This window comes from Dermacentor andersoni, chromosome 3 (assembly GCF_023375885.2).
Source record: "Dermacentor andersoni chromosome 3, qqDerAnde1_hic_scaffold, whole genome shotgun sequence".
Classification (NCBI taxonomy): domain Eukaryota; kingdom Metazoa; phylum Arthropoda; class Arachnida; order Ixodida; family Ixodidae; genus Dermacentor; species Dermacentor andersoni.
Window position 1 is genome coordinate 68,435,121 of NC_092816.1, and position 13,971 is coordinate 68,449,091.

Consider the following 13,971-nt stretch of genomic DNA (forward strand, 5'->3'; position numbering starts at 1 on the left):
ATTAAATAGTTTCCATAACTTGCAACTAGTGGAAAGGTGTAGCAATATGCATAGCACTATGTAAGTTGTTATAAACGTGTACTATACGATGAAGTACAAATGTATGTAGTTGACACGAAGCAAAACTAGAGAGATTCGTACCTAAAGTTGCCACAGACCGTCTGTGTGGTTTGATGGGAGAAGTCAACGGTCTTTCTTTCCTTTTTTCTTGGCCGCTGATATTACTTTTCTTGCACTCTACTACAATTCTTGATTACCTTTGTAATCACCAAGGAAGCACGTAAATCCAAGAGGAAACAGTGGGATATTTCTGAAGTTAGTGTTTCATATGTAAAGTACGTACCACGAATAGGGTTATTTTCTTATGTTCAATCATTTTGGCCCTTTTTAGCATCTTAATATATTTAATCTGTATAACATGTGTTACGTTCTTCCACGCGCTGAATACTGGGGCATATTTTCAAGTTCAATGCAATAGCAGGAAGCAAGCGTTTGTAACCTCTGTAACTGATCCCCCAGTTACCACTGCCAGCCCAGCTGAGCTACAGCTGCTAATCTGCCCCATTTCATAATGAAGTTATTATTCTTTCTTTGCAAAGCAAGCACCAGAACTAAAGGGTATATAAGAGAAATGGTTGAACAAGCCATTAGCACACCAATGTAGCAGAAGACTTGCTGCCGCCTTACGGAAATTCCCCTAACACAATCAAACTGAAGCTTCTTTAGAGAAGCTGTTGAATTTGAGCGCATACTTTTTCAGGAATAGGCTGTCAAAGACAAAACTATGCCGGAGAGCACTCGCTCCACAGGAAGCCACGGGAACGTTCTAGACTCCGCGAATTCGCGGTTAAAAGAAAGAAAGAACGATAGAAAAAACGTGCTGGAATACGTCTCTCACTGGCCATATAAGCTTGCTTGGCATGCGTGCAACCGAAAGATAGGAGCGAACACACGCATACGGTACGGCGCAAAGGCAATTTCATATCCTTGACATGTCCAGCACAGGGGTTTTCAAAGTAGACGCCACTCATACAATATTATCACTCGTGAAGGCTGACGTACCTGAACCAGCTTTGACAGACGAAAAAATTCGCGGTTGTATAGAAAAAAAAAAATGTTGTCTGCAGTTGTCATCTCTTCTCTGACTTGCGACCTATATTGTGACGTAGTCCAAGGTGCATGCGGGCCCGTCCGCAGTTTGAGGATCGTCGGCTGGTGGGAAAATCAACATAGTGGGTATCTCGCACCGTCGAGCTTGCCAGCGAACTTGTCATCCTCTCTTTCTTTCTTTCTGTTCCGCCTGAAAGCGCTCGTGTAGCGTGGGTTCATCAACGCGGGCGAGTGCCCCCCTTTTTTTTTCGGCCTGTATTCGTAATAGCGTTATTTGCTTGGGCTACATGACACATATAATATACCTTTTAAGGCGAAGATTTCTTTGCATGCCCTTCTGGACTTCCCTGACCGAGGTTAAGAAGAGAAGTTAACAGAACATATCAAATCAACAGAAGTCAGCGATTCGTGACACTGTCTTGAAAAGAGCCATGAAAACAAGAGAGTCCTCAAAGGCTACCAATAAAAGTAAACGCACTGGAAAAATTCCACATTGCACGCAGCAGTTAAACGGATAGTACAGAAGTAAAACGTCCACGGGGAAGAAAGCCGTCGCGAGCACAAGATATCACGGCAGAGCTGATCTCACGATGAATGTCGACGGTAATGCAAATAGCAATCGAGCAATGCAGCGACGGACCATATTCCTGAAGTCACGTTTATTTAACCTACGGAGTAGTAATTGTGAGACTTTCGTTGCTTCGGCCATATGCAACATACTGCGATGTCATGAAGACGCGTTATTTTGCCTGTTTTTGAAATGTGACATATGGTGAAATTACGCTAAATAGGGAGTACTGACGGGGCTAATATGAGAGAAGATGTGCAACGGTTTCCGCCTTTGCTCGGACCACTCGGACCAAGTGACCAACCACGTGACTCGAACCACGTGACTCGAACCACGTGGCCAAGTGATGAAGTCACGTTCCTGCCGCTGGACTTGCTCCGGTTCGCACTTCGAAATCCTAGGGTGAACAGCCGCGGCGTCGGGCGCACGCCGTGGCCCACATCCAAAATTGGATTAAGGTGAATTAAATTGGATTAATGTTGATACAAGTTAGAGAAATGTGTATTAAGGTGGATTAAGGTGAATTAAGTTGGAATTTTAATGCAAGGCGATCCCTTAAAGAAGTCATTAGGCTTTCGCATTGAGATCACATAAGGATGCGTAAGTCACTGTTAACTTATTATTTTTTCAGGCCTCATACACAACAAAGGTAGAGTACGGGTCATCCGCAGCCTATGCCAGCACTGGCAGAGAATGTAAGGAGAAAAAAAAAAAGAACACACAGACGAAAAAGGATGTTGGCAAAGTGGAGAGTACAAGCAATGGTCCAAAGAAGTGTTTATTCTTGTGTTGTACATGCCAAAGGAAAAAAAAAAGACAAATAAAGTGGTCTTATCGGTGCCGCAGATCTCTTCAGGTGGGCTGTAGACTGCGGTCGCGCTTATGAAGTCGGTCGGACGCTTATTGTGCCGAGCTGGCTGCGGTGCTCTGACTAATCTATTGGATGCTACGGAAACGTGGACTTCACCATTTAATGGAAAAAGCGTCCGCCGCTATCGGCGCAACAAAAAGAGTGAAAGGCTATTTACTTGTCCAATCTGGGGCAAAGCATCTGAACTATCAGTCGTATACCTTGTGAAGAAAACGGGACACGGAGCTACGTATCCGTCGCGGCTGTTAAGGAGGGCAAGTTGCAAGCTGCGTTCACAACGGGGTCTGGTGATGACTGTAGCTTCAACATAGTCCAGACATTCCTAAGCTTTACCATCTTGGAGTAAAGATTGTAGTGCCATCTTCGACTGGTTGTTCCTAATCCCTCTGGCATGCAACGTCTGCCGAACTCACTTAAAGAAGGAACCAAGATGTGAGAATAAGCCCGCTCTAGTAGGTACAATGGAACTTGATGATCACATTTAAAGGCCGAATGATCACATTTAAAGACCATAAAACAAATGCAATTTGAATTTCTTCTTAAAGGACTTTAGAGTGCGCCTTGATTTTTTTCTAACCAGAGATAGGAGATTAACTCGGCTATAGAACTTTTTTTTTGATAAGAAAAATTAGGAATTAAGAATGCTTCGAAGGCAGGAGCCACGTCGGGGCTGTCATGAGCTTGTATTTCACTCTAAATGTTATTAACATTAGAGCGCTGCAAAGCCGATATGGATCATTTATTCTTGCTCAAAGCCTACGCGTATATCCCATTTATTACGCCTTTGCGCCTAAAAGAAACTTTAATCCAAATGCCTGACATGTCTGTCGTCTAAGCTTAACCATGTCATGCATAACGTACTTGGTGCTTCCTCAGTCTTGCGTCACGAAAATATTAATAATTATAGGGAATTCGCATAGAAACAAAAAAAAAACATAATACGAGTGCTGTGAACTGAGCAACCTAAGCGATAGATGCTTCTGAATATATGTTTGTCATGCTTACCAAGTTACAAACGTCAGCGTAGATGCTGTACAACATGGTTGACAATTATCGCATTGATCAAAGGAACATTATTCGCTCATTCGTTCACATTAATTAATTAGATGATTCGTTCGGTCGCATTCATGCATTTATTTGTTCAATGATTTCATTCATTCATTACTTTTGGCTGTGTGTTGGGGGAACATCTACGCTGCTCATACAATGCCATTTTAAACCCTGCTAGATCTGCCGTTACCGTGTAAATTATTACTACGATAAACTGAGTCACTAAATTACTCACCGAACATGTTAATTGCCACTTGTCCGCTTAATATAATGTCGTGGTTACAGCATATTTCAGACTTGAGTCGATCTTAATAAGAACTACTGCACGTGACTCGAGCTACATTGTTATCTCGGCTTGCCGATTGTACGTGCGAGTTACAGTAACTGAGTGGAATGTGGTACTTCCTGTTGTCGGAGCAATTAACTTATTGACCACTTTCGCGAAGCAGTTTGCTCTACAGAAACGAGATGGCGCTTTCGGCGGCGCGGCGCACGTTGCCTCAGCGAAAGTGCACGAATATGAAGCCATTACCTCTTCTGCCCTGCTTCTGTGCAATCAGATGTCGGAAATGCAGCGGTGTTTTCGCTAACGCAATTTACTCCATTTATGCTGGAAAATATGGAGCGGTGGAGTGAAGACGTGTGTAGTAGTTGGCTACAAATGTTGTAACTGGCATATTACGGAATGGAATTAATCTGTGTGTCCAAGCTCATGGGGCCGCTGCTACATATGGACTGCCCGCGTTGCCGGCTCTTCGCGATGTGCGGCTTCCCTTGAGGATAAAAAAATTAACTCATCCGCCAGCGTTGCAGCTCGAACCTCCAAGGAAGAGACCCCGGAGTGTCTGCACGAGTGAGTACCGCTCGTTATACGGTGGCAAAGGCAGTAGCGTCGCTTCTTGGCATATAGTAAGTTTCTCGCACGTTATCTACACACATCCCCCGCAACGCACAAGCAAACTTAAGCCCACTCTGTCACCAGGCCCTTGAATCAATGCGGCGAAACATGGGTGACGGTGTCCGCAGCGCCAGCGCACTAATGTTCGAAGCCGAACGTTTCGTAATGGTCCCCACAGTAAGCGAATGACCAACGATAATACGTATTTGCTTCAAGCTATTACAACGTACAGAAAAAGTACGTTACTAGCCTCGTTCCTGGAAAGAACAAGTATATCGCAACTGAGCCCACCCGTGACGGATCGGGTGGAAAATCAACAATCAGATATTGACCACCCGGACACCTTTACTGAATCAGAAATATGACAAGTCGCTGTTTAAATGTATTTGCTAAATAAAGAAGGAAGAGCTAAACACTCTGATACTGATTCACTTCATAAGCAGAAAGTTAGGACAGCTCGGAATACATTTTTAGCCCCGCTTTTATTTCAAACACCGTATAAGCTGATCGAGCCGTTTCGACAAAGCGTAATAAGCTCCGAAAGCGCGTATATGTCCTTTGAAGCAGTGGCCAAAGCTTCGCTTGTCGCCCACCCAGTCACCGTCTACGATATTCGGCGGAACAGAGCTTCGCCGAGCGCACTGGCATCATGTACGTCCATTGTAAACACAGAGGCAACGCACGCAGTTGAGGCAAGCAATGGTCGCCACGTGATCAAGCATGGCTGCGCCCGCGGGATCGCCGGGAAAAGGGTCAATCCTGATTTAAACAGGCCACCCTCCACCTCTCTCTAATGATCAGCTACTATTACGTGATGGCGATAAGTATTCTAAGATTGCCTAGCAAGACATATAATTCAGTCGTACAGAGAGATTATTTCTAGAACAATGATTTACATTTTGTTTCCCAGTACCGTAATAGTGTTTTTCGTTTTCGAATGCGGCTGCTGTTTTCTGCGTAATGGCCACTTAAAGACCTTTCAGGAACTTGACACATTCTTGTCTTTTACGGTGTTCTCGTTGAGCTCCCATTACTGCATATTGACCAATTTCGAAATCAACATAACTAGAAGATCTCGATTCAGTTGCATATTACGGGACCTTCGCATGCGTGTAAATAATTTTAATTTTGTTTAATTATGGGGTTTTACGTGCCAAAACCACTTTCTGATTATGAGGCACGCCGTAGTGGAGGACTCCGGAAATTTCGACCAGCTGGGGTTCTTTAACGTGCACCTAAATCTAAGTACACGGGTGTTTTCGCATTTCGCCCCCATCGAAATGGGGCCGCCATGGGCGGGATTCGATCCCGTGACCTCGTGCTCAGCAGCCCAACACCATAGACACTGAACAACCACGGTGGGTGTAAGTAATTTAGTCTGATACACGTCACGAACATAAACTTGTCGTATTTTTGCATCGAAGATTCCTTGCATCGAAAAGATTCCCCAGTAAACACCCCGAATCGCGTTTTCATCGCGTAGGGTTAATAGCAAGACAACAAAAGGATAGCGTACCTTTGAAGGTATGCAATAAAAAACGTCCAAGTGGAGTTGTATAACCTGTTTGTAAATAGGTTTATTAAAGGGAAAAATGTTGGGTGGTTCTAGAGAACAACGTGGACGTGTATCGTCCATTGCTGTAGCAGTGGGCCCAACGCGATGCTTCAGGCGAATTATTTGCGCCTGCATTTTTATTCGATGACCACATTGTTCTTGATGCAAATGCTGACGCCTTTGTCGCCCACAAGCTTGAGGTGGACTTGGCTTTTCATCTGCGAAGATAAAAAATTCACCGACGATTACGATACTCCGTAATTCGAAATTTGAGGGCAGCTCTATATTATCTACATATCATATCGACCGCTAATAAAGGCGAAGACCTGGGCCTTTCTTCGTCTTTATGAGCGGTCAATACGATATGCAGTAAAGATCAACTAGGCCGAACTCAAGTTCTCTGTACCTGTTTTCATTTCGCGATATGTTGGTTGACGTATACAATCGTCTCGTGCAGCACGTTCCAAACGGAGCGATGTGTGACGCATCTACCTCGATAATCGGGAGATCGCGAGAGGCAGTGCTTGTGTGACGTGTGGGTGTGATTCACAGCTCCCGACGCAGACAGACCTCCGCTCACGCTGTGCTTTGTTTCCATAGAAACGACGCGCGCTACTGTGTAGCCACATCGTAGTCATCGTCGCCACACAGCCCGTCTTGCGGGTACTACGCTGCGACGCCTGGTGGGCCATAGAGAAAGCGCATATTGCTACACATGCAAGGAAAAGGCACCGCGAGCGTGTACAGCAACCATCGCGGCGCCGAAGCACAAGCGGAAAGGGCGCAAGCGCGATCGCTACATTTCGTCTACAGCATGGCTGTACATCCACTTTCAAAGGGTGGAATAGTGGCAGATTTTTTAAAATGCGTAAGCATTTCTATGGCTACCCAACGAGGGAACCTGTCCGTCACGTAAGAGGAATCACTATAAAGAAAATAATGTATAAAACACTGCCGTTGTTGATATATGTGGTGATGGTGGAATAAAATTCAGCTCTAGAAATACATTCAGAGTCGACTTGGTGCGTTTTAGACATCCTGATTTTGCCACCACTTGAAACTATTTTCTAAACACGTGCTGGTGTGTCTAACGGATTCTTTTCACAACTGAGGCCGCAAGTGGCTGTAGCCTCTACAGAGAAACCAGCGCAGGTCATTAATATGTAACTTCATCATTGCACACAGCGCTGGTAGGACCCGTAATCGACGAGGACACGCAGCATTGTCTCTGTAGTACGTAGTTAGGATGCCGCGTTCTCGGTTTTTATATCCCCCAAATTATGCATACCTTTTTGTTTCTTATTTCCACCCTAACTTTCAGTTCTTCTTCTGGGTGAATGTACAGGGTGCCGATAAATGTTATTTATTTATTCAAGTCACGTCACAGGCTCCAAGCACCGGAACATTGTGTGAGGGGGGGGGATTACATAGATAGGGGCAAAGTCAGCAGCTTGAGTGACATGATTATACAACGCTTATTGACGGTTACTACCGATCACTAAAACACAAGAACATCTTTATGCAATACTTAATGACGCCCTAGTAACTAGAAAATATGGCGGTTACTTGGGCTCTAAAAACTAGCAGCTTATTGTCTGTTAGTGCCGATCCGTAAAACGTAAGGACATCTTTATACAATAGTTAATGATACGTTAGTAACTAGAAAATGTGGCGCTTACTTCGGCCCTAAAACGAGCAGAATCGCCAATGTTGACGATCTGTTCCGGAAGACTATTCCAGTGGATGATCGCCTGCAGCAAGGCGGATGAATTATATGCTACGGTTATACCAGAAATGCGGTGGAAGTTTAACCGGTTGTTTAAACGACGTGATGAGCGGTAAGGTTGCACAAGAGGCAGCGTTGAATGACTGGCATTAGATACCATTTTGTGAAATAGGCACATTAGTGCGATTATTCGCCGTGATTGCAATGATTACCATGATTTCAAGATTAAGTATTAATTATATTTATGATGGTAATGTGTGTTTTTTATTACAGTGTACAAAGGGACCCACAAAGGTTCTGTCCAGCTGTGTCTCGTTCAACTCTTTCGCCACAAGGAGCGCTGTGTAGATATATCGTAAAATGACTTCCCCCCAGGAGAAAGCTCAGTGTGTTGTGTGGCTATCAGAAAGCAAATTATCGATTACTATGCAACGAAAATTTAGGTCCCATAATGGAAAGAAAGCGCCCGATGTGAAGTTAATCAGAACAAAGAAGAAACTTTTTTTAGCAACGGGTCGGTCCACAAACGGACAAGCAGCGGCAGACCATCTGTTTCGGAGGTGACTGCGCAGCCATTTCAAACAGCCTTGACGAGGTCGCCACGGGAATCGACTAGACAAGCTTCACGGGAGCTCCAGGTGCCAGGGAGTACACTGCATAAAGTGGTTCGCAAACCTCTTAATTTGTATGCGTACAAGGTCCAAATTGTTCAGGGATTTATAACCGGATGATCGCCGAAAATGTGAATAATTCGCAAAGCACATGCTGAACTGTTCGCAGGAGGTCAATGATTTCTTGAAGCATATGTATTTTTTTCCATGAGGCTAGATTTCATGCTCATTTAAGCGCCATAATGTCCGGATCTGGTGATCAGAAAATCCTCATGTCGTACGAGAACATATTCAAGACAGTCCGAAGGTTAATGTGTGGCGCGCGTTAATGTGTGATCGAGTGACTGGCCCATTTTCCCCCTTGAAAGCAATGCAAGTGGATATGCTTGCCTAGATATGTTGGTGAATTATGCCATTTTCCAGCTACAGGATATGCAAAGCACTATCATCTATTAGCACGGTGGCGCTCCCCGTCATTGTTCTCTAGAAGTCCGCGCTTTTCTTACCGAAACCTTCCCCAACAGGTGGATTGGCAGAGATGGCCCAATTCCATGGCCTCTGAGATCACGCGACATTATCCGCTTATATTCCTTTCTTTGGGGATATGTGAAAGATGTTGCCTACAAAACAGCAGTTCCTGATATTGTGACATTGCAACAACACACCAGAGATGCCATTGGCACAATCGCACCAGACATGTTACAGAATGTGTGGCAAGAGATTGAATACCGGCTTAATATTTTGCCTGTTACTAGGGGTGCACATGTTGAAGTGTATTACCTGCATTAAATGTTCATGTAAGGTTCAAAACTTGATGCGTAGAGGCATATGTGCCATAACGCATGTTTCATTTACTGTATCCTATTAAGAGATACATTGTTTTCTTATCAGGGTAAGCATTTATAGACACTCTGCATATAATTTTACACAAAAGCTTAATGAACTTTCTTTCGGTGGATAGCTTGCGTGTGGTACCTACCGGTTCAAATATCTAGTTCACTAAGTTTGTTGATGTTGAGATGTGCTGAATGATCGCACATCCCACTTTTCAACACTGTAGTTGCATCCAATACACACTATAACAAAGTTTTCGAGAAGCGGCGTACACCACTGGCACAACGACATACAGTGATATGACTGTCTACAAATTAGAGTGCATTTGACATTCGAGCCCAAATTGAAACATAATTTGTAACATTAGTCTTATAGAATTTGCTAACTAATAATATAGAAAAATGACTCGGTAGATACGACTCCTCATTTCCGTCAGTGAAGTCGCCCCGTTTAGCAAACGCAGTGGCCGCATTGCGGAGACAGCATGGAGCCGGTCCACAGCTCCCTCAAGACCTCGGCGTACCACCCTCCCCCATCTCTTCCCCGCTTTAATTTTTCATCGAAATGGCAGTCGAATGCACGCAAATAAGAAAACAAGTGAACTTTGACTGCACGGCAAACTGGCGCGTGACCGCCACCCCGGCGGGCTGCTTACATCGGAGCGCCTAAGCTCACAGCTGCGCGCTGATTGTCGGATCAGCTCTTCGGTAAATTTGGTTTCACTGACTTTTCCGAACCAGAGTTCGGAAAAGTAGATTCGGCATTCTTTTTTTAGTCTTTTAAACCAGGAACGTTGGACTCTATAACTACATATGTATGTATGTATGTATGTATGTATGTATGTATGTATGTATGTATGTATGTATGTATGTATGTATGTATGTATGTATGTATGTAGAAAAAGTAGGCCGGTTTCATACCCTGTACGGGAGGGGCGCGAGCGTAGTTCACCTAATTAAACACCAACGGAGCATGCTCTCACGCAGCACTGACAGCGACAACGCCATCAGTCTGAAGTGTCCTAACTGTTTCGAATACCGCGGTGGCTCTTCCATGTAAATTCCACTGTTTAAGAAAGAAAGGGTGATATTGTAGCAGAGAGTGTGGGACCACTTGTCTCACCGAGAAGCCGTTGACATGGTTAGAAAATGACGCCGACGACTCTCCCTTCCCCGACATTCACCAAGGACCTCCACAGTTGCTTTTATGCGCATGCCTCGTCCGTCACTGTCACCTCTTCTGCTACCTAGACCAAGCAGACTTGAGACCAAGGACGAGGATGCCAAGCAGAAAGATGCAAAAAGAATGATGCCACGGACAAGGAAGCTGCGGAGAGCGTGGCAGCTGATTCTTGGCCTGCACTCCCAGGGCGCAATGTCCATTCTCTGACTTGCAAGACACAGCGACACCGTGGAATTGCCCATCAGCTCCAGAGAAATTGCCATAGCTGGAGGTACCGGCCATCGTGCTGCTACAGCCACTGGTTAACGCTCTTCGCATGCTTTTTACGGAGCTGCAGACACTGTCGGCTCAAAGCGCCTGACAGGCACTGTACACCCTGCATCGAATGCTTACATGCCTTCAGTAGGCATCATGGTGTTTCTTAAACGAAGATCCTTGAAGAATGGTCGTGCGCTTCAGTGGCCAAGAAAGCGACGAGAACATTCCTGCAAAACCTCGAGTGGACAACTCTCTGCGGCCGTTTATACACCTGCTGCGCATCTCCAAGTGTGCGTGCAACTAGTGCACTTTCTCTCCCCCTCTCTCATTTCGACCCTATGTCCCCTTCATCCCTCCAGTGCCGCGTAACAAACAGGGCGTGAATCTGGTTAACCTTCCTGTCTTTGCCCTCTTCTGTCTACCTCTCTCTCTCTGCAAGGTGAGATATGGGTACGTAAAAATTCGTCTAATAGTGCTCTGAGTTTTACGTTGAAGAAAAGGCCGTCAGGTTTTTTTTCTTGTATACGTGTATACGTCGGCGAAATTTGAGCGCAGCTGTATACGTGTTTTCGCTATATATTAGCTAGCACGGACAATCTGTCTGGTTCGGCACGTCGCGAACGCAGTGAAATGTGGCGCGACTGCTGCAATCGGGTGATCGTGAGAGCTGGCGTTGGGTGACGTTTCTGGGCGCGATTCATAGCAGCCATCGCAGACAGACGTCCGGTCCTGCAGCGCATATTTTTTTCATACAGACGACGTGCGCTACTCTGGCCCTTTATCTTACCCTCCTCCTCCGCTTTCCGCCTAATGGCGTTGTATGGTGCCGCTGCCCCTTGCTGCTGCACTTTCCCCCTCGCGCGCTTTTCGCTATCGCCGTCTTTCATTTTGCGCTGCGCTCGTCGTTCGATTTCATCCTTCGGTGTGTTCGTTAGCTCGCTTACGAGGGACAACGCCGATGCTCGCACGAGTAACGGGTGCCCAAGAGCGGCGCTCTAGAAAGATGACTAAAATAAAGTTATGCAGATCCCACGCACATGTTGGAATCTACGTGAAGCTAGGTTTTCTTAAAGCGCCATCAATGAAATTCTACAAATTTGTCCATGCTGTTCCCGCGCCGTTGTCGTAAACGAAACTGGCACGCAAATTTGCTCTCGCGTACCTGTGCTACGCAGCGTGACAAATCTGATATACGCTTTTATTTCCTCATTCTTTCTTATTTATTTGAAATATACAGCGACCATTTCTTGGCTGACCACCCGCTGTGGGTGTGTGCCATAGTATGGGAATTATATGCATCCTCAACGCTTGGCGATCGTCTCAAAGCGGTAGTTGGCATCGGCACATACACACTTCCCGCTTCTTTGGGTGTGTGTGAATTTATATAAATCATCGTCATCGTAATCAACATGTCGAGACGCGTCTTGGCCGATACAAACTCATATCAGGGTCGTGTACTACAAGTGGCTTTATATTTGAACGCATAAGCTGCAGTATTCTCTAAATGATGGTCGATTTCAACTCTCGTTTGACGTTGTGGCTGCTGCTAGCGATGACGATCGCTATTATGAATATAATTGGAATTCTTCTGTGCTAACTTTCGCGCTATTGACCATAAGCATTTTTGTTGCAACGGCCAGAGGTACATGTATTTTTATGTGATCATTGCCAGTGAAATGATATCACATCCAGTCACGGAGAACACTTAAATGACTGTGTGGGTTAACGAGGAAAGCAGTTACGCATCAGTACGAACTAAACGTGTGCCTATAGCCTTACTTCTTTTGTGACATTGTAGGTCTCTATATATTGCAAACGTATTTTATTTCTCCATCTCCTAGCGATCATCATTTAGCCTTGTCATGCATCAATCAATTCTATGCTGTGTTTCAAATGGTGTTATTTCCATTCTCTTCGCATCAATTCTGTGATCTCACTGGAACTAGAAAGCGTACTAGGGAAATAAACGGCTAAGGACGGTTACACAGAGAAACATTCATGTCAACACATTTGCAATGCACACACCGAAATCTATCGTTATTATTTAGCCCCCCAAAATTTCTGCTAAGATTAAATAATGAATGTAGCATTGAGATAATAATCGCCATAAACAGACTTCGAATGCGGTACCCGCATTCGCTTAGCTCTCAAATTTGTCGGCGGACGCAGTATGCGTCTGCAATGCATTAGCGGACATTTCTATCTTTATACTTCGAAGCGAGGAACTTTACAACTCGCATGATATAAAAAAAAGTTGCTTACAAGAACAGCTGCGGCGAATGACCGCAAACAGATTTCACAAGAACAAGCAGGCGTTGAGCGGACGACAAAAAGACGCCACTCAAGTATTCTCGGCTTTACCACGAGATTAACTTTAGAAGGGTTTCTGCAAGTCGCAACGAGCACGTATCGTGCAACACCTTGTACACAGTCTGCCTATAAGCAATACTATAAGCTACTAGAAAATGCTGTCTCGATCACCACATTCGTGGCGTCTGTATGCGACCTGATAGAAGCGCCGGACTGTTTGCCATCATTATAATTTTACTTTAGCTTGCCTGCTTTCGTTGTATGTACGATTTTTCTTTACGAAACGAGCGAGATAGAAAGTGAGAATAAAAGAAGCCTGGTGTTTAGCTCGTGCTGCTTACCACAGTCTTCATACACGATGTTTTTACGTTGTCCGAAGACCAAGCCGAAGAGCAGCAATACAGCAACGATGCGAAGCATGATATGTTGCCTGCGTGCCTGCTCGATAAGAGTACGAGGTTGAGTTGTTCCTGTATGCAACGTCAGTCGGGAACATGTAACAGCAGGCATGGCCTTAAATAGTGCCGCAGTGATGCCGGCTGCGTGAGATCACATGATCCCGTTAACATGGACCAATGGCCTTGCAATCAGTAATGCAAACGCATCAACTTTAATTTTTATCTCAGCATTATCGACTCATTGTGGTGCGATCCGCCACACTATGCTAGGTAATGAGAGAGAGAGAGAGAGAGAGAGAGAGAGAGAGACGAAGCACGTTCAGCATTTCAGACACGATATCTAGACTTGTTCAGTCAAGAACTTTGGGCGTGCGATAACATCGAGGTCTTCACGAAGCTCCTCACGAGGATCGCGTGACATGTAGGTCACGGGCCCTGCCTTCACTTTTTTCTCTCCGCTTTTGTTGCGCACACGCGCGAGCTGTTGCGATTGTCTCGTTTTGCGCATCGCACGATTGTGCGCGATGTGCACGAGGACACCTGACTAGCGGTGCAAGTCAGTGTTAAAAGAATAGTGAGGCAGACACAAGCGGATCACAG